This window comes from Opisthocomus hoazin, chromosome 4 (genome assembly GCF_030867145.1).
Source record: "Opisthocomus hoazin isolate bOpiHoa1 chromosome 4, bOpiHoa1.hap1, whole genome shotgun sequence".
NCBI classification, from domain to species: domain Eukaryota; kingdom Metazoa; phylum Chordata; class Aves; order Opisthocomiformes; family Opisthocomidae; genus Opisthocomus; species Opisthocomus hoazin.
In genome coordinates, this window is record NC_134417.1 from 80,595,761 (window position 1) to 80,618,142 (window position 22,382).

The window sequence follows — 22,382 nt, forward strand, 5'->3', positions numbered from 1 at the left end:
GCACTCTGCTGATGCATGTGAAGCAGGTGGATATAAATAGATAAGCTTTCAAAAACAACTGTTTAATTAGCAAGGGATGGATTGAGTAGACTGAACACTAGCAATTAAATATTTATTAAGTGTGTATAAGAGCCACTCATGGTGAGATGCCTGAGTTTACCTGGAAGCAGCCCTGCTGAAAGGAATTTTTGATGCTCTGGAGTTTTACTATATCATTTTTTTCTGTTATTTGTCCATTCTTCTATAGGGTACACATCACTGCCATCAAAGTCTTATATGCGACTTTAATTTAATTTTGTATTGTGGTGGTGCAAATTTTCATGAAATTCCTAAAGGAAATTATATTAATAGCATACAAGCGCCCACCATCCTGATGTGGAGGAAGTCTAAAAAGTATTTTAAATTATTAACTTTTCTACACCATCAGCTTTTCAGTGATCACAAATACTGAAGGAAGCATATGGGAAAGTAAGTCAAGTGACTTCAGATAACTGCAGTAGAAAGCCTCTAGGAACAAAAATGAGAAAACCAAAGCACAAAATAATACGGAACTAGAAAAGGCTATAGAGTATAATGAGAAAGAATGAGCATACTGTGGTGAAAAGATGACAAAAGAATAAGACCTTGTTTAGTACTCAGTAAAGCAAGCTATTGGTGGATGATACTGTGAAGAATACAGTGTGTAGTGTCATTTTTACTTCATGCTTCAGTAAAATTTCAAATGGTTTCCCTTGATTGAACATAATAAAAAATAAGTTGTAAAAAAAATCAAGCTGAAAGAGATGCATGTCTTCAGATCAACTGAGTCTGGTGAAATTAATTCTGCATTGGTTAGAGAAGTAACCTAAACAACCTCTAAAACATTAATGAAGAATTGAGAATCTCGTGGAGGATGGGTGATGTTTTCGTGAAGAAACATAAGCTTTTTTCTGGTCCCCAACATTAAGCATTTAATACAGACATCTAAATTAGCTAATTGTCTACACTTCTTTAGCTTTTAATCCAAATATATAAAAGTTGTCTATCTCTCTGCAGTGATTACAAGAGGTGCCTAATTTTTCCAGATCCTTAATTGGGGAACCACAGATAAATAACTGAAATATTTTGATGGGGGTCTGGATTGTAACATGCATCTTTAAAAGAGGAAGAAAAGGAGGAGATGTGCAATTTGGTTTGTTTTCAGTTACAGAAAAATACTACGTAAATTACTAAAATTATTTGTAAGAAGTTATCCTAGAAAATAACAGGAAATGTGAAAGAGGCAACATTGATTCCCAGGAATAAACAGTTTAAAATACTTTCGTATATCATTTGAAAACTCAGGCAGACAAAGGAGAAACCATATTTTTCATGTCTTTCAGACAGAACAAGGTCCTTAAAATGTCCTGTATGATCTGCTCAAAAGCACGCTAACTATTTGCCAGCTTGGATCTACAGGCAGATACTTAGAGAATGCCTAATATTGGGTCATTTCTGTAGACTTCTGGGGTCACTATTGTGTTGCATACTGCTCTGTTTTCACTAATGACGAGGATAAGAGAATAAAAAGTCTGCTCAGTTAAATCACAGATGTCCCTCATTTAAAATTGTTTGGTGTCATATTGATGTACTGAATTGGAATTATAGGAACAGATTGAAGAATTGTTCTGAAAAGATGAAATAGGATGCAGTTCTGCAAGGAAGAATGCAAAAAATATAAAGTTAGGTGAGAAGTCAACAGCACAGATTTAGAATGAAGAAGTGATTTCGATCACTTTTTTGAGTGAAATAATCTAGGGATATAAGAGACGAAAAAGAGAATAAACCCAACATTTATGCTTGTGAAAAAACAGGAGAACATCAATAGGTGTGTGTAAACAGAAGTAGGATCCATAAGTAATAGTTTACATCTACAAAGCATTCGAGAATCTCCGACTGAAGCTTTGTGTCTAAGAATCAAAGAGAGTTCAGATGAGTGCTACAGCAGTGATCGAACTTCTACAGAAATTGACCTGCAGGAAAGAGGAAAGGAATGGCAGTTTCAATTTTTAAAGAAAGAATCCCAGCACATGAAAAGTTAAAAGGTAAGCAGAAATTATAGTGACAGAGGTAAATTGAACATCAAGGAAAAGACAATCTGACTGTAAGGCAAGTTAAATACTGGAACATATTATCTGGTTCACAATATAGAAGACCGTTTTAAGAAAACGTTGGGCAAATATCTCTTGGGAATGCTGGCCTTGGCTGAGAGTAAGGAACAAATCAGATAACCTCTGAGATGTCTCCCAGGCCAGTTTTTCTTTAAAACATCACCAAACATTTTACATGAAGCAGCTCACTCAGACCACCAGACAAAACGAATGACAAAACTGAGAACAAGATGGGAGAATTAAAGTCCACTTGACTCTGCATGTTGGGCACTTTTTGTTTAACAGATGAAAAGAGAAAAGAAGTGTTTTGTTTATAAATCAAAACCCTGACCACGTATCGACAGCTCTCATTTCACTGGAGAGTAAGTAAGTTATTAAAGATCCAGATAAACTTTTCTGAATATAAGGAATTTGAAACCAATTTCAGTATAGGACAGAAAAGCTGGAAAATATGATCTAAGTGTAATGTTACATGCTGAGAAACCAAGAAGTAAATTAAAGGAACACAAATGTAATAATGCTGGAAATTATTCATGATTTTTAAGTCAACTAACTAACTTTAGTGATTGTGGTTATAATGACTTTTAAATACTTTCAGTTGTATTACATACATGCAGCATACTGAGAACTAGGCCATACTCAAGAAAATTGTCTGAGTTCATTAAATGAAAGTAGAACTACAGTCCAGCAAATAATAAAAAAAGTACAAGAAAAAAAAATGACAAATTTGCACAGAGGAAAAGGCATGACTAAACTATGTCAGAGGATTAGTTTACCCAGTGCTAATCACAATGATTTTATGTGTTGAACAATGCTACTCATGCTGGCTGAAATCCATTTCTTGAGGCAATAGCAAACAATTAAGAAGAGATAAAAATAGGTAAATAGGCATGAAGTCTTTTTGTTAAGACTGCATATATCCCCATCAGCACATGAACATAAAATGAACCGCAAGATAAGGACCAAATAACATTTTTGTCCTCTTTCTGACTTTAGACTCAGATGTTCATTGAAAGATGAAGACTTTTCTCAGTCTTCCCTCCAGCAGCGTATTGGCCCAAATGGAGAGGACTGATCCTGCCTTTCCTCTGAATCTGCACTGTCTGAGCAGCACAGCCAGCACGCGTGTAACAGCAACCATACGCAAGTTTTGAGAGTTCAGGGAAGATTCTGTAAGGACCTAGTTCTGGCTATGCCTGTAAGGAAAGATCCATCTTTCCACAATGTTTTTTCTTTCCTTAAATGATTCCAGATAAATGGTGCTTTTCATCATGCTTGACTTGTTTATATTGCTAGTGTACACCTTAATATGTGTTAAACATACATGGGTAATAATGTGCAAAATTTCAGTTTAATGTAATTATCACCTCAGCTGTTCACAAAATTATGATTTGATGAAGCCATTGCATAATCACCCACTCTACTTCTCTATTTTAGATACCAATAAAGCTTGTTGAGAATGAAACATTTTGAAGACAATGATAAATATAACATGTCCATCAACTAGTTTAAAAAAACAACACTTGAAAACAAACTGGCTTGCATCTTAACATTACAGAAGGTGGTCCTTAAGGGAAACAGGTTAATCTTTCTTTTCTCTTATTTCAGGTTAATTTAACAGTTTAGTTCACTGCATAAAATATGTTTCAATTTAACAGCTGCATTTTGCTTGTGTGTGGGAAAATATTTTCCTCCATTCCAACGGCAACTTATAGGTAAGCAGGATGGACCAAGAAGGAGGAAAAAATAACAAATTTAAAAAAAAAAAAAACAATTAAAAAAACAACAAATAACTTCTGAGAAATTAGTTTTTCGACACTAGAGCAAGTTCTCTATTTCTCTTGCGTAGGACTGATGGTCACCAACACTTTAGAAAAATCACACTATTTCTAACCTAAACATGACCTGGAAAACTGTCCCTACATTTCAGTGATGAACAGCTTGGAAACAGGGCCCCAGATAGTCTGTCGTCTTCATCTGTGTTGCACTTTCATTTCTCCGGTATTTATGCAGCTCTAGAAGTGGCACTGCACACAGTTATAGGATAGATGTGAGGGTCATAGACTATGACAACTGTACTTGAAAATAATCAGTCCTGGTTAAAGTGAGGGCAAACATTGAATTTTAACTGTCTGCAGACAGTCAGCTAGTTAAACACTTTAAAACTATGTCCTCTTCTCCCTTCTGCTGCTGTATTCATGTTTATACTGAAGTTCTTAGTACTGAAGTCCTAGTAGTGGCCTGAGCCAAGTCCTGGTTCCTTGGGAATAGGTTAGAATCTGGGTTTTTTACTCTGTAGAAGCACATATTTGACTATCAGAACTGAAGCTGCATTTTATATGCCAAATTCAGAGGAAGTTATCAGTGGGTAACTGAAGATCTAGACCAGTTCCCACCAAACTCAGTGGGATAACCTGTTGATTTCTATCAAAACTGCAGCACAGTGTAAAAGCAAAGATCAAAAAGTGTTAGTCACAACACAAGGACACTTTCCATCTATTTCCAATATGCACCAATTCTCCACTACAATTTTACACCCTTATACAGTTCCAGACTAATATTGAAAAAATGCATTGGTGAATTGGTTGCCACACACTTAGTTCAGACAAATGTCTTTTGAAGTGATACTTCTCACAGTCCTTGAGAACTGAACTGACTTGAGGATATTGTCCTATTTCTGAAAGAATGATTTAAAAAAAAAAAACAGAAGAAAAAGAAGTATATGTTAGGACACGTCTGAAAGAGCAAAAGGTTTCCAGAGAAGTGAGGCCAGCAGTAAGAGGGAGGGTGTCTCAACAAACATAAAAGGCAATAGCACCAGCTAAATAACTGTAGTGAATCAATCATTTGGAAACCAGACAATAATGAGGCAGCCAAACAAATAATATTTTACAAGGGTTAAAATTAAACCTCTAATTGATCAAAGGTTGAATGGTGTTTCAAAGCTGATGAGAAAATTAATAGTTTCCAGTAAGCTGAGCCAGGTATATTTCTTCTGCACAGAAACCCTTAATTGAATGCCAGATTGCTTATAGCTTGGCTCTTGTTAACAATTCGTGCTAATTATCTACTACAGATTAGTAACACGTATGGCCAGCATGACAGGCACATATTTAATTTTACAAAGTAATACAGAGGGTACTGTCCAAGTACATTGGAAGTCTGATAGTGAAAAGACATTTATACAAAAACCAACTTCCTTATAGACAAAACTAATCTTAGAAGTCACATTTATTCTCGAGCTCATTTGAAGAAGCACAGCTCTTTCAGTGACATCAAATGGAATTTTGCATGTGTTAAAAAAAAAGGGATTTCACTCTTACGAGCTACTGTACCACACATCATGTTTATAACGAAAGTACCTGCAGTTTAACTGTGATTCCAGAGACCAGATACCTAAGTTATGGTGTTTTTCTTCTAGAAAAATATAATTAGCAGTTTACTTCTGCTATTATTTTATACTCTAGTTAAACATTCTTATTCTCCACAGGTGTTGGAATAGGTTGTGTGACACAGACGTGGGCAAGGAGTCCCTTGGGAAAACAAAATGATCTTGCTGTAAGTTCTGGTATACATTATTACAGTGTGCTTGTAGGGCATAATACTTTTTTATACTTAATTCCACTCCTTTAATAGCTTCTGCCAAATCCTGATCTCCCTGAAATAATTAGGAACTTTTCCCACTAAAAGTATTGTATGGACTCCCATTGACTCTGCTGGGTTTTCAAACAAGGTCTCAGAAAATTCTATTTTAAATTAGTTATCCAAATATACTCATACTCCTGTGTCTTAGAAACTGGGAAATCATACAAGATCTCTTCTTGCTAAATACTGGCATAAATTAATTTCTTATGCTGTTTCAGTCCTTTACTTCCATTTCTGTCCAAAAAAACCCCAAACAGAACTCACCAAATTAGTAAAACAGAAGAACTAACATTCCAAAGCTCAGTTTTATGAACACCACCTTTTGAGCAATTTCATTTCTTAATATATCTGAAATGTGTGTTTTGGACTTCTCTGCTGACTGAAGTACTGCACAGTCACTGGGATTCATGGAATTTGAATTTTCCTTCTGACTATAGTGCAATTCTATGCAATCTCTTACTCAGGTGTGTGTTCTATGTAAGAAACTTTTACTATTTAGGAGTAAAGAAGTACATGTTCACCCTTACTTATATGTCTTACTGGGTAAAGGCCATGTTCTGAGCACATTTGTGATAGTTCATCTAAAAGAACTGGAGAAAGGAAAGTGCACTTGCTGTACACCTCCCTGGCTTGAACAGCATATTTTCAAAGCTATTTTTGTAAAGGATGTGTCAGCTGACTTTGATGTGTTTTTCCTGTTGCTGCTCCACTGCTTAAAGATTTTATTTATTCCCTTTCACTTGGAAAAATGATCTTTACCTTAAGGCTTCTAGACAGTACTGAATTAAGAGTTGGGTTGATTTGCTTCGCTGTCATTAGCCCTGTATGTTAGCGAGTGTTTAGGTAAGTAGCATTTAGGGATATGGTTTAGTGGTGAACTTGGCAGCTCTACGTTAACAGTTGTACTCGGTGACCTTCAAAGTCTTTTTGAACCTAGGTGATTCTATGATTCTATAATTAAATTTTGGGAGGCATCTCTTCTCAGAGATTGTTCCTTGATTCTTCAACCCTTCAACAAGTTGCCTCTGGGAATTCACATACTTTGGAGTGTTTTGTCCAGAGATTGGCACTACAGGAGAAGCTAATCTGAGGACAGAAAAATACTTTGCCAGATATTTGTTCTCTCCAACCTAGTTTTGAGAACAAGAACCGGAAATGCATGTCAGCCTCTTGGAAAGCTGTAGAAACTTCTTCATGCAGTAAAACAAGACCTCGTTTCATCTGGTCTTTACTAGGAAAAAATACATCCATCAATGAATTGTGACTGAAACACTCGCTTTCTGCCTCTGGAGTTCGCTTGTCTACACAGCAGCAACCCAAAATCCCCAAGGACTCTGAATATTTATGGCAAATTAAAGTAATAACCTTCATATTGGTAATAATATATCATCAGAAGCTACAGATCTGATGATTTTGTGTGTTGACGTGTTTCGTGAGACATTTTCTCAACATCTGTCATTAGTAGGACACAGGGATACCAAAAGCCACCCTGAGGGTTCATGCAATTCACACTGACCAGAAGAATTGTCCTTATTTCATGGAAAGGTGCTGTTTTCACTAGGATCTTTCATGACTACAGCAGTTCAAGCTTATAAATCTCTTTCTGTTTTTCAGAGCAACACCAAGAATTTTAAGGGATCAAGAATAACAGACTGGGACCTACCCAGAACCAGAAGATTCATAGAGCAGGATGAATGGCAAACCAGGTGGACCGGGTGGGTGAAAAGCTCAGGCAGAGTCAGTGATGTGTTCTCGGGGAGCTGGACTTGCTGCCTCTTCTGATCTGGAAGGAGAGGGCACATAATCACTGTTTCTAGGAGTGATGCTCTGTGCTACTACCACCAGCACTTGCTGATGGCCCAAATGTCCTACTCTGACTTTTCTGGAGATCAAACAGACAATGATGACAGAGCAGACAGTCAATCTTTTCTGCTCCAGCAGGGCTGGCCATGCTGCTTGCTCTCTAGTCTTTACTCCACTGAAAAATCCTACTAATAAACCAAAACCTGATGTAGCAGATTACCTTTTTCTTTCACTGTGAATGTCTAGATCATGTATTATTATCACCCACAATATTGATGTCTTTTTGCAAGCATCTCTAAAAGAACAACAAAAGCAGCTTACAGATCCATGAAAATTTATTGTCAACAAAAACACAAACTGAAATGTATTATTTATACTGGTAAATAGCAAATAGAAGGAGTCTGCATAATGAATAATAATCGTTCTTCATTGTTTTTTGACCTATACTAAAACATAAGTTCCAGTTTTCATGAGTCATTCTAATTAGAGCAGTAATTGAAATTAGATTTGTTTTTCCATCATAAATAGGTCATCCATTACAATAAATCATCTTATTGTCTTGCAGAACTGTACAGGAGCCATGCGGCACGCTGGGTTCTTGAAGCACTGTGTTCTGGACAATCTATAAGACAAATTTATGAACAAGATTTGTTCAGTGAAGTAATTTAATTGTATGTAATCTGATCAAAAAGGATTTAGAATAACGAAGTTGGAGATTGGGAAATGAGTAAAGCAGATGCATAGCAACACAAAAGCAAACCAGTAACATGAAGCTACCAAAATGTTGATTCAAGCTTTCACAGACTGGACTATCTTCCTGGCTCAGGAAGCTTTTTGTTTTAAACTCTGGCAGAAGTTACCCAGTGCAGCCAGCCTGATACTGACAAAGCAATCTGCACTGTTGTGAGAATACTGGCACTAGTCCACCCACTGGGTTCCTACTTTTTTTTATTCTTGCAGATTTTGAATGGGCAGAAAGTTGTTTATAGTTCAAGAGGCTGATCCTTACTGGCAGTGTAAAAAGCCCTCTGGAGCCAACTAAATTTTTGCACGTCGTCTTTTTTTAAAAACATGCATAAATTAAAAAACTTGTACATACATTTTACATTCCAAGGTGCTGTTTGCAGCCCTTTGGAAATATTTTTATTGTTCATTAAAGAATAATAATAAAATATGCATCCACTGTTCAGTAGACAGGCTCACAGGGCACAATTAAACACAAGAATAAGATGAGAGTTACAGCTCAAGTCTCCTCTTTCTCAGGAAAGTGCCCTTCAAAATACTTAAAGCAGCAGCTTTATAATTTCTGTCTGCAGCTTTTACAGTGAAAGACTCTGCAAGTGAATATTAGTCCTTTGCAAAGACTAATTCCAAAAATCCTAAATAAATGGATTTTACACAGACATGAGAGCAATAATCCCACCTATCAGTAAGGCAAGACATATGGTATAAACAGGACTTGATGTATCCTGAGTGGGAAGCCAGCCTTCCTGGTGTGGACATCACACATTGCTTAAATGAAGTCTCACTCTGCCAAGGTAGCTAAAATACCCTGCAGAGAGGGAGAGTGTATTATCCTGGGCACATTACAGTACTTATTCCACAATCCAAAGCTGGAAACTCCCATATAGCCAGCCTGATCACAGGCAGAATAAGGCCAAGTTTGTTCCTTATGCCATGTGACTGAAACAGAGTAAGTGATGGAAACTGAAATTTATCTCTTCTGAGCAGAGCCAGAAAGCTGGGCTCTATGTCAACCATGATTTTTACCTCCCTACAGGTCACAGAAACAGAGGATCACAGAACGTTTGAGATTGGAAGGACCGCTGGAGATCATCTGGTCCAATCCCCCTGCTCAAGCAGGGCCACACAGAGACAGTTGCCCAGAAACAAGTTCAGACAGCTTTTGAATATCTCTAAGGATGGAGACTCCATCAGCTCCCTGGGTAACCTGTGCCAGAGCTCAGTCACTCTCACAGTAAGAAAGTGTTTCCTCATTGATAAATTTGTAGTTAAGCTAACCATTAAAGATGTACAAATACACTCACCTCCTAGGATATGCATGAATGCAAACAAGTTATCAGGCAACAGCTGAAAAAGGAACAAAAGGTCTATTTTTAAATTTGACATTGCTTTCCAAATTCACTATGAATTAGAAAAGTCTTGTGAACTCGATGTCTTTTTCTCCTTACCATCTAGTATGGCCGGATCACCCAGTTGTAGCATTTTATAAAGACAAGATACATAAAGATGTTGAATAAAAAAGAAACATAAGAGAAAGGATTTAAAACTTTCTGTAGAGAAGTTTATAGCAGAGGATTCATAATGACATTCTCTTTGTCTACAAAATTATTTGAATATAGGAAAGTTTAGCTCACCTGTTGATGTATGCACCTATTAAAGAAGGGTGGTGATAAATATTCTGGAGTGAATGTACGCATGGCTTTGATCTCTTATATTTTAAATGCTTTTTAGTAATGTTCCCTTGCTGACTACATAAGAAACGGTTTAGTTCTTCCCACTGTCTGTATCCATGATGTGATCTTTGGAGAATTTTTGGATTGCTCAGTAATGGAAAAAAGACAACTTTGCTGATGTTCAGCTTTACAAGACAGTTCTTTCTGAAGAATCACTTTAGCAAATCCTAAGATATGGATCAAAATAAGAGACGAGAGGAATTTAAATTTAGGTGATATTATTTTCCAACAACATTTTTTTAAACCCTTCAGATAGGTTTAAATGACTTTTAGTTCTTTAAGTATGGCAACAAAAGAAGTGTACAGAGTAGAAGAAATAGGAGTTTAGCAAAAAAATAAAAAAATCTGTGGTAAGAGAACTTAGGACAAATGGACAAAGTTCTGTTTAGTTTAATAAGCCAGGAGTCCTTAAATAGGAATTGAGGTGATTGGTTTAGAAGGAATTGCTGTTCAAGCAAGATGTTCAAGCCTCTGATTTCACCAAATTACTAAAGAATATTAGCTGTGTCTTAGTTCTCAGTTATCCGGCTCACTGCATTTTGAGTTATTGGAGAGTCTTAATTTTCAGAAGAGACATTTATTTCCAGATTCTACATTGATCCCAATTAAAAAAAAAAACAAACAAAAAAACCCCCAACCAAATGAGAAAATTACGTGCTATAAGGAACGGAGTATAACCTGTGACCAATACAACGCATTTTCAAAATGTTAATTTAATTAAGAATTATTGATAACTAAGAAATTAGTCTGCTTGAAACATATCGGTTATTAACTAATTATCTTTTGATTTATTTTGAACTTTCATATGAAATTCAGAATTCTATCTAGGAACTTGGTTTTTAAGGTATCACTTGTTCACGTTTCAATAAATTGTTCGATACAACAAAACCATGTATACAAATACAGCAAAGAAAACACCCTCCTTTTTCTTAAGGCAAGGTAATAGAATACATTTAATAAAATAAAATAAAACAAAACAAAACAAAACAAAATAAAATAAAATAAAATAAAATAAAATAAAATAAAATAAAATAAAATAAAATAATTTATAGCCTCTCCTTCTGATTCTCATTTTATCTTTGTTTTAAAACACTTCAGGCATCTTTAAAAATGTCCATAATTCTTCCCATTCAATAATGAAATCAAACTGGTGATCAGAATGCAAAATAAAAATTGTGTGGCTTTTAATACTCGATATAAGTGAAAAAAACATATTACAAAACCTCTTATAATTGTTTACTAGGACCTAAAAGCTGCACAAAGTAACAGCAATATATGATTTCATGAAACAAACCATTTAAACTGAGGACTATATTCTTATCTCTAACATGCGTGTAAAGTATTAAAGCTAATCATATTTCTGCTTGGTGAAATAATTCTGCAGTGTTGAAGTGGTATGTAATATGTTAGACATTTAAATTAGCACTGTTAGAATTACTGAAAAAAAAGATGTTGCCTGAATTGAGGTTTCGTGACAAATTCAGACATCAGTTTTTCTTGCCGCTGTTTTGTGTTATTTTCGCTGGGCTCAGGAGGAGAATCAAGTTCATTTCATCTGTTTTGAACAGTTCCTACCAAAGCAAGGTTGAAAGAGACTGAGCCAACTGTGCTGTCTGCCCTTGCGTTGACACAAGCCAATCCTCATCTATTTACTAGAGAAACAAATGGTAATTTAATCAGAGAATAAGTTCATACAATATGCTCTCTTTAGGTATGCAAAATAATGGGCTTGGTGATACAGTGAGATAATAAATTTGTTAGCCAGTTATGAACACAGGCCAGCAAAGAGCCTTCTGGATCAACAAACCTAGTTCTCTGATGAAAAAGGCAACCAGGTCTTTAATACTCACAATAGTGATTTTAAATCTGATTTATCAAGGCTGTCTTGGGCCATCTCTGCACTGACTTTGAGAGGTAATCATTGTAAATGCTTTTTAGTCTCATTGTTTTCATACTGTTATTATCATAAATTATTCAACATTAGCTCTTTGGTTTATTCAAAAACATAGAAGGTTTTTGATCCTAAGTAAAGAAAAAAACAAAGTGAGAGTCAAACTGTTGGCAACCTTGTTGCTTGTGTTTGTCCTTTGAAGACAGTTTCTGTAATAAATTCTTCTTGAGTTAATGATCAATATACGGATGGATTCCATGTACCATAACAGCTTTGAAAGACATACTGTTTCTGTTTTGTTGTTGGCATGTAGATTTACATGTGTAACTTCTGAAAATATTGTGCTAATGTTGTAGAACAGAACGAGGCATTCTTTCAGAAAGGCATAAAGGTAAAGGTTTTAGGGCTAAACTCACAGAACATAGTTAAATATGTTTATTATTTCATTTTGAAAGAAATGTGCCAAGTAGTTGTGTCATATAGGACTTTTGTATATCAAATATTAATTTCCACACTGCATTAAATATTCATGGATCTAATATGTGACAACCATGGCTGCATGTCAGTCTTGAAAAGGGAAGTCTCTTTTCCTTGTTTTTGACATCTCTAGTCAAGACTTACCTACATCTGGTTTTGAATCAATTCTAAAGTTGCTAATTATTATACCATAAACATTCGTTTTTATTTTATCTTGTCAAAGTGGTGAGAGATATTCATCAGTCTCATAAAATATTAACAACTGGTCTTCATTTTGCAGTAATGGATTTGTTGAAAGCTTTTAAGGGTCTTCAAATGAAGAAATATTTCTGAGGGTGAGGGAAGGAAAAGGAAATGGAAATTGGAGATACAACTCTAATCCCACCTAAAAGAGATGGGAAGACTATGAATATTCCAGACTGGATTTGTACTTGTAAAAATGCCATATTGGATGATAATCACCACAATCCTCCAGTCTTGCTTCAGTTTAGTCCCTGAGGAAATAACAGAGACTGACAGTTCCAGGTTAAATTTAAGAACATTGCTACCACTTTTTCTTTTCCCTCATTAGGGTTTACCATTAAAAATTATGGTTATGAGCAGCAGACAAGTAAATTCCAAGAACTTCTTTTGAATAAAGATAATCAGAAATGAAGATTGTACTTAAGCAGGAGAAGTAGCAATGTCTCTATGGCAAAAATACTTGTAACGGCTACTGAATTACTATTTAGACAATGTGTTAAAATCAAAGAAGATAATTAGTTACTAAAAAACCAATACTGTAGGTATACATGTAACGTACCACAGTTTTAAAAGAATTTCTTAGCCTTTCTGAGTAACTGCTGGATAAGAGATAGTATTAAAAATGCAATACTCTTCGGGAAAGAACAGGTAGAAAATGACTGTTGTCTTAGTCCTGAAAGTTGCTTTTTTGTTGCAGATGAAACATAAGACGACATTTCATGTCTATGGGCAAATATTTCCCAGATATGCCCATTTCATGTCTATGGGCAGATATTTCCGCCAGAAGTTTCCCAAAGGTATTTACAATTCCTTTAGGAAATCACTTGCTTTGCAGTTTTTCTTCCACCCTTAGAGAGTTTATTTACTTCTTGGACAGCTATAACAGTTATAATTACCTCCAATGTTGGGCAAGGATTTAAAATTTATTCTTTCAAATTATTGCAATCTTTTCCTCAGACAGTTCTCATAATATCTTACTACATTAAAAATGATTATTATTTTTTCCAGGACCCATCTGATGAAATCAGCAACGAGAAACAAGATTTTGTTATAGAAAATAGCCAGTTGTTTCAAAGGAGTTACCTGTTAAATTCTATTTGTTATTTCATGAGTAAGGTTCATTTCACTAGTGTATTTAAACTGAGTGCTCCTGGTTTACACCGGTAGACTGATCCCTTTGTAGATAATGCGGGAACTTCCAGTGAGTGATGCAAGGACATCAGGCTGATGACTCATTATTATCCTATGCCACATCCAAGGGAAAAGCTTCCCACCCAAGTTGTGTGAATCATCGTTGAAGTGCCTGTCTCCATGGACTACATAACAAAACCAGAGATCTATCCCCCATGGCATATCAAATTTTTAGGTGCCTGAAGTTGGGTTAGGTGACAGCTGGTGTTAGATGAGTGTCAGAAGACAACCCCAAACCACATCATTATGTTTATTTTAAAAGTGATTATTTAAATGCAAGACATTATCATTTTATCCAGTTTAATAGAAAATCAGAAGTGTTAGATGAGACAGGCTACTTACATCAGGTTGTGTTTCTAATTTCATGATACGACTGTATGTAATCTGAGTGCGTAATCTTGGTTACTCTACATTCTTTCATAAAACATATCACTTCTTCTGATGAAGCATATGTGAGTTTCTTTTGTTCTTCTGAAAGTCAGAACTTAAGAGCAGTCTGTAACATGGGTGGTAATACATACTTCTCGAAATGCATGTATTTCACAAAAAAGTTTGAATTAAAATTTCATCAGAGACACATAACTCCTACTGAGTAATCTGAATACCCAGCTGCGAGAAGGACAGTGATACATCTTTTGTGTCACTCCTGAGTCTCCTGGGGAACCCCTGACATTTCTTCTATATGGAGTTCCCCCTTTTGCTCTCTGAAGTTAGTGTGCATGCCTGGCCATATGAAAAGTTTGTAACATGGGCTTGTAGACTGGACTAAAGATTACAGCTAATATCAATTTGTGATGCCAAGTAAAAATTGACTAGATTCAGAACTATAGGAGCTTCTAAAAAGTGGAAAACAACCAATTGTTTCTTTACAGTATTTGATCATGGAATAATTTTTTTTTGTGCTATATCCTGAACAGGTACAAACTGTTGTAATAACTGTGGTAAAAGTATAAAGGGAGTGGAATACTGATGCTCCAGAAAGGTGCTCTTGACTTTGCAGACAAGAGTGGAGAAACAGCTGTATGTGGTATCTGGTGAATTTTCTTGCCTGTGAGTAAGAGAATAGGACAAACTAATTTTGCCTTCAAAACAGACACTTATTCTTTTAATAAAGATTTGGTTAATACTGATTCCATAATTACAATTTCCTGTTCAGCTGCTATTTAGTATTTATTACAGACAGCCAAAAGTTATTTGATTTTTTTCAATACACTACAGGAAGAGACAAGTTTGGGGAAGAGTAGAGTGCAACCATTTTTGACATGTTTCTACAGCTGTGTTTTACTGACCACTTTATATATGGCCACCCCAACTACACTGCTGCAACAGTTTGCCACTTGAAGCAGACCCTGATACCACAGAAAAAGGTATTGAGAGAGGAACAAGGAAAAAGCTACATTGGCACATCTGTTTGGATTCTAACATGCAGCAATACAACCTCTGCTCATCTTATCTTTTATTTACTATTCTGTGGGCTTATATTTTGGGAATAGATAAAAGTAGACTTAAACCAAATGCATCTGTAGTTTGGGGCACAGTGATTCTGTAGACCTCTCCTTCCTAAGCTCTTCTGAAAACAAGCACCGTTTCAAAAGCTCAGTGTGGATTAGCATTGCTCCATCACACACTTTTTGGCTCTACCATGCAGCCGTCAAGCAGCAGAAAGTCACACCTTCCCCAGTTTCCAGTGACAGCAAATTGCTCTCATCAACAATGCCAGAGCAAACAAGTGTGGTGGGAGTGAACTGTGATGTCCACATGTAAGAGAAAAGCAGCATTTCTGCATCAGATCTTAAAAGAAAAATACATGAAATTCTACTTATATGAGCTTTGCTAATAACCATTTACGTATTTCAAGTGGTGATGTCTGCAGTTTGTACTGACCAGTATTGCTGACTCTAGACACACACATCACTCTAAATTTCAAAACAGGCGGTTTCACAGTCCAGTATTTTAACTGTTTAGAAAGATTAACGAAACCAGCAGCTAGTCAACAGTTAAGCAAGCTACAATCATGTCAGCTCTTCAGGGAATCATGATTTTCATATAATGGAAGTAGAATACCCACTTTCAACAGCAACAAAAAAGTTGAATTTGTATGCAGGATATCTGAAAAAGCTTCTCACTGCCTCAGATAAAGTGTGTTGTCTACAGTCAACAGCATAAAACAGATCTGTTACAATTCATTGTGAAAGGCAAAAAAAATCATATCCTGATAGAGCATATCGTAATTCCTATTTTTGTCTTGTATTTTTTGTCTAGGTTTTTAAAGGTTTAGCCTCTTTGAATTTCATGAAGGACTTGGAACTACAGAAAGGTATCTCATGTTTTGTGCCTGTCTGTCCAGGACTTCGAAGTGGGATGCTCTCAAAGGAGCTTCTAAGGTATATGTAATTTTGATGTGGAGAAATTAGTAGGGTGTGTACAGATCATTCTTTGATGTTCCCTATCCACCACAATAGTATCATCCTGAAAAATATAAATACATGTAAGTGCAGAGAAATGCTTTCCTCTGGAGAGATATGTGATGGTCTTAATTGAATAGTGCTGAACAAACAGAGTTACATTTTACCTTTTGTTTTTTTCAAGCCTTCATATCATTTTTCACTCTCTTCCTACAACACTGTCAAAAAGACTGAATCAACTTTACCATGTCTGTATCCCTTCCTCTTCTTCATCTTTTTGAAGTAAAGAAGTTGTGTGACCCATTTTTCCAATCTTCAGATCTGTCTCTGGCGCTTGAAGTGAATAAAAAATGAGTGAACTTGTGAAAATGCTGCTAATGCTTTGCCAGTTTCATCCCCCACTTCCTTCAGCTCTCCTGGGTATGTGTAATCTGGCCAAGGAGTCTTGTCAATTTTAAAAGTCTGTAACCTTTTGACAACCATTTTCTGCTGTATCTTGCATGTTTCTTAATTTTTCACCTGCTTTTGTGGATACCCATTTGGATATAATTTAATCTCTTTCATATATAAAGGCAGATGTAGGATGTCATTTCATCTGGCTCTTTCTCTGCTAAGTGCCTACTGTCTTGCATGTGCTCTCAGAATTTTTCTAATGCATGCATGCAGTTGATAAAAGAGATCTAACTCTATCTGCTTCAACCAAAAAATCATGTGGCTTGAACTACTCATTAGTTTCTTACTAACATCAACCACTCCTTTATATTGAAGTACCATAAGAATAAAAATACAGGTGGGACTGATGAAGCTTTGAGTTTTGTAAATAATTTAGAAATTGGAGCTTAATTTTTAGTCTTTAATAAGCTTTTCAAAAAATGATGATAGCTTAGACGCATACTTTTTTTCCCCCCAGTTTTCAGGATGTTTATGCTATCCAAAGAAGACAAAATAAAATTTTAAGAAAAAAATAAGGAGGAACAAAAAAATAATGAGGAACACATTTTAAAAAATGGTAGAGTTCTTCATCTAATATCATCTGATGCCTCAGTAATGTTTTTAAATAGATTTTCTTGTAAGATTTGAAAACTGTTATGTTACATACAAACAGATACACTTGCCCAGATCAGGAAAGTGATATCAACACGAAAGCCACAAAGACAAGCACTCAGACTCAATTAACCTTTGCTAATAAAAATATTTTACCTTTCACCATTGCCATGAATCTGGGAATGTTCAAATAGTGAGTAATCCATATTGAAATAGCCCAGAGGGTGGTAAATAGGAAGTTTCTTAAAAAGTAGTGCAGGCCTGATCTTGCTCTTACTTTCCTAGGTGACCATTAGCTAATTTGACTATAAGGTAATTCCAAATTTTTCATCTTTTGCTGTGACTAGAAATTCCTTCAAAGATCTGAAAACCTTCAAACAGACATCCCCTCCCCCCAGCAATTCTATTATGTTCCTGAAAAAAAGTTTAATTTTAATGTATCAATATTTTCCAAGTGAAAACAATTCTAAAATATTCCTGGTAGTTCTGAGGTCGGCATTTGGCTTGTCTTGGCTTCCACTCCCCATATTTATCTTCTATGCAGTATGCTGGCAAAATGAAAACAATGACAAAATCTCCACTGACTTCCAGGGTCAGAAGCAGTGTGATTAGCACGTAATACTTGATTGTGTGATGGAAGTCAATGATTATTTTACTATAGATAATAAAGGGAGCAGGAACAACCATAGACAAAGAGCCAAAAGAAATCTTCCACAGTTTTTCTGACAAAATAGACAATCTTCTGTACTTTACTTTCTGGGTCACCTGTATTATACTGAGAAATCCCATCTACTGTTATTGGAAAGAGTTGCCAGGATAGAATGAATCACTCGCTCACCAGTAGCATGATCTCAGATGATTTGGAAACACTATTACCAAATAAATGAGCACTAAAAAATAAAAAGGATTAGTCTGTATAAGCTGGTTAGTACATCAGAGTGATACGGAGGATCACTTGGACGCAGAAGGAATGAAGCCTTGCAGTGTCTCAGAAGGGTTTTGAAGGGTCCAAGCACAATCATTTGGTTCATAAATTTGTCCCATCGATGGTCTCTGGAGTTTCAATACCAAATATGCCAGGAATGGTCTCTGGAGTTTCAATACCAAATATGCCAGGAAATAAAGTGTAGCTTCTAATATCCTCCCGTAAAAATGATCTCTATTAAGCTAACATTCCACTGTTAAATCTTATAGCTTATGTAGAGTGAAGGGAAAGGACATGACTGTTCTGTCACTCCAACACTCATACCACATACCCATCATGGAAACATAAAATGAAAATCCAAGCAGGGCCTGTAGCAAATCTTGGTATTGCTTCTATGTTTCATACTGCAATGCAAGTCACTATGACTTTCTATCTTTTCTTTCTTATTATGTGGCAAGTAAGTCCTTTCTATATAACATTACTGAGCTCTATTGGCTGGCCTGTTCTCCTGTTGAAGTGAAGAAACAGGGAGCAAAACTCTACGCCACGCTGGTGAGAGCCCTCTTGGACTCCTACATCCAGCTCTGGAGCCCACAGCACGAGAAGGACATGGAGCTGTTGGAGCCGGTCCAGCAGAGGACCATAAAGATGATGAGAGGACTGGAACACCTCTGCTATGAGGAAAGGCTGAGAGAGTTGGGGTTGTTCAGCCTGGAGAAGAGAAGGCTGTGGGGAGACCTTATAGCAGCCTTTCAGTACCTGAACGAGCCTCTAGGAAAGATGAAGACAAACATTTTAACAGGGCTTGTTACGATAGGGCAAGAAGTAATGGTTTTAAACTAAGGGACAGTATATTTTGACTAGATATAAGGAAGAAATCTTTTACAGTGAGGGTGGTGAAACACTGGAACTGGTTGCCCAGGAAGGTGGTAGATGTCCCGTCCCTGAAAACATTCAGTGTCAGGTTGGACGGAGGTCTGAGCAACCTGGTCTAGATGAATATGTCCCTGCTCACTGCAGGGGCATTGGATTAGAAGAGCTTTAAAGGTTCTTTCCAACACAAATTATTTTATGATTCTATGAAAACAGCAGTTTCTGTACTCACAAGTGGCTGTCCAGCTGCTATTATTCTACCTCACAGCACACCAAAACTTCAGAGAGAAAATATGTCCTCTCTCCCAGCATATTTTGCTGAAAGATAATAATAGTTTGTCTCCTCCTTCCAATCCATGTTTACTCTTTATTTTTGCCAGTTTCATCTGTTGCAAAGATATTGAACACAATCATTCAAAAGTCTGTGTACAATGGAAGTGGTTCCCTTGCAGGACTCTTATTTTAAATATTTTTGTTCTACATTTCTGTGCTTCGTTTTTTTATTTTGCTTTTGATCAATATGTAATGTATTGATTCACAGTACTGAGATTATTTCCTCTTCTGAGGAGGCTCTTATGGGTATGTTAAAACATAGATAGCTGTGCTAGCTGAAGACGAAACTGTTCCAAACTAGCCTGAGTACCTGAAACTGAGTTCTATCTGCATTAGCACTATATTCTGTCTGAACTGATGGGTCTCACTAAGAGAATGGCTCTGTAATACAGTTTTCAGGGCTTCTGAGAATTTTTTTTGCAAGCACTAAACTACACTGTAATAATGTCACCTTAATGTTCCTCCGTTTGAGGTTTCAAATAGGCTGTAAAGCAATAAACACTTCTTAGAGAAGGAGTTGGTGGTCAAAGTCCTTGTATTCAGTACCCCTGTCTTCACATATTCTTCCTTTTTTATTAATTTCTAAGTAATGTCTGGTGTCTGTAAGCCCTTTTAAGTTAGGATATTTGACCCTTGCAGCCTTCTGGGTGCATGTCCACTCACAGTTTACTTACCTTCCAGCAACTAGCTAGATCTGTACTGCAATCTGTGCAGGACAGAAGACATGATTAATGGGCACCCGGTGAGTAACAGACATGGAAAAAAGAATGAGACGAGCTCATAACAAACAGGAAGGGCCAAGGGTACACCTGTCCTGTTAGCAGTGGCCAAATAACAACTCTTTGATTAGGCTATGTATCACTGCTTCCTTGAATTCGTCACTATGGAGTGACATAACACTGTAGCCAATGGCTCTCCTTTAGAATTAGAAAGATAAATGAGTTTTTCTTCTAAAATGTATCTTCTGAACACCTTTTAAAGTACATGCTGTCAGTCAGGTCTGAAAAGAAACTTGTAAAAGCCTGTTGCTAATTACATTGTGGTCAATACTTTATTATTTATTATTTTTAAAATAACCTTTTCTATTAACAGAATATTTCAAGGTATTATTAGTAAATCGCTCGTTTGGCCTGTAATATTATCTGTGCAAAGATAAAACAAAACTATGTTTCATTGTCTCTTGGTTTAAACACTGGTTCGTTACTGCTGCACTACTTCCAATAAAAAGAACACTGAAAGACATTAGCTCTGAAATTAAAACATATGAAGTCAGTAAAATGCTGCAAAGGAAACAATGTACAGTAGGTCTTCCTGCTGCTCTGTGAGCATCCCAGGGAGGAATTGCATTCAGAATAAATCACTTCTCTTGAAGAGATGTACATTTACCTCCTGCAGTCAGAGCCTTTTCTTATTTGTAAGAAATATGGACACATCAGTCTGTCTGGTGAAAACAAAATAGTCAGCTGTTCAAATCGTTATTTTGTTAAATGTACATTAAAAAGTGTGCTGTATTAGATGGGTATGGTGATTGGATGGGCTCTGAAATTTATTGTCCTTGAACACACATTCATATAATTCTGTGGGATGTATAGCTAATAGGCTTATAAAGAAGCCACATTAAAATAGTATTACTTAGATGACATGATTGCATTTCAACAAGATCCAGCTCATTTAGTGCCCAGATAATTTACTTTAAACTCTGGATATACTGTATTAACCATTGCCCAGGCAAATTTATTTTTGCCCTGTGCATGCTTGTCCTGCCTCATGAGTGAAACACAGGTCCTTTTGAAACAAGCTAGCCCTATAATGACATTTGGTGAAGCACATTTTTACAACTGTAACAATCAAGTGGACTGACCCTAAGTATACTCTTTCCTACCTAACATCCACAGAAGTTGGCAGCAATGACAGTCTTTGCGACACGTACGGAGACTTATTCTGCTGTGGTCAAAGGGGAGTTAGCTCAATCTTCCCACCCAGGAAGGCCCCAACAGAAAGCACATATTACTTAGAAGGTAAAAGCTTCTTTAAAGTACATTGCCTGAGCCAGTTAAGGCTTTTGATCAGTATGACTTGTCGGCTTTTTCTTCATACAAAACAAGTGCCTTATAAAATAAACTTTTGTCCCCTAGGACGGAGAGTGATTGGGAAAGGGAGAAAGCAATAGTGTTTTCTAAATTCAGGCTGAGATAGATCAACATCCTGGAAAACTACATGCTCGCTGAGAACATAACAGATGATTTGGCACAAAACTTTATAGACTATTGCCATGTGAGAGGTTCAAGAAGGGATTACCTGTCCAAGCTTTCATAGGAAAGCAGTTTTAGTAAGCATCTGGGAGGGCAGAGAGAAGAGTGAAGAGAAGGTGGCTACATAACATCACACATATTCTGGTCTTCTTGTTCATTAGCATCAGCTCTCAAAGAAGGTGTTTGTTTGATCTGCCAGCTGGAAGTAAAATGCAGTGGTTGCCAGCAAGAGTTCACCAGGAAGTTAAAAAATGGGAGAGGTGAGGAAAGACTTAAACAAAAACAAAAGCAGAATAAAATACGATGAGGGAACTTGATAGCTTTCTATCTGATCTCCAGTATGTGTATGTCTGCAACATCTTCTGTCTGCAATGAGAACTACAAGATTTCATACAATAATGCACCAAAGGACAACTGTTGCACAGAACAGTTCTAATGCAGGACAAAAAACATCACTCATGAAGTTATAGCAGAATTTCTTTTGTGGGCAGAATGAAGCTATTCATACTAGAATTATAATCTCTACTCCTCTGTAATAGACACCTGTAGTATCAGACCCAGCCGGAGTTTTAGTATTAATTTTCATGTGAAAAACAGCTCCCACAATAAAGTGTACCCAAACATCTGAGAAAGGGATCACTGTTCAGTTCAGGCTGACAAGAACAAGGGCCGTTAGCCTGGTGCAAACAGTTTT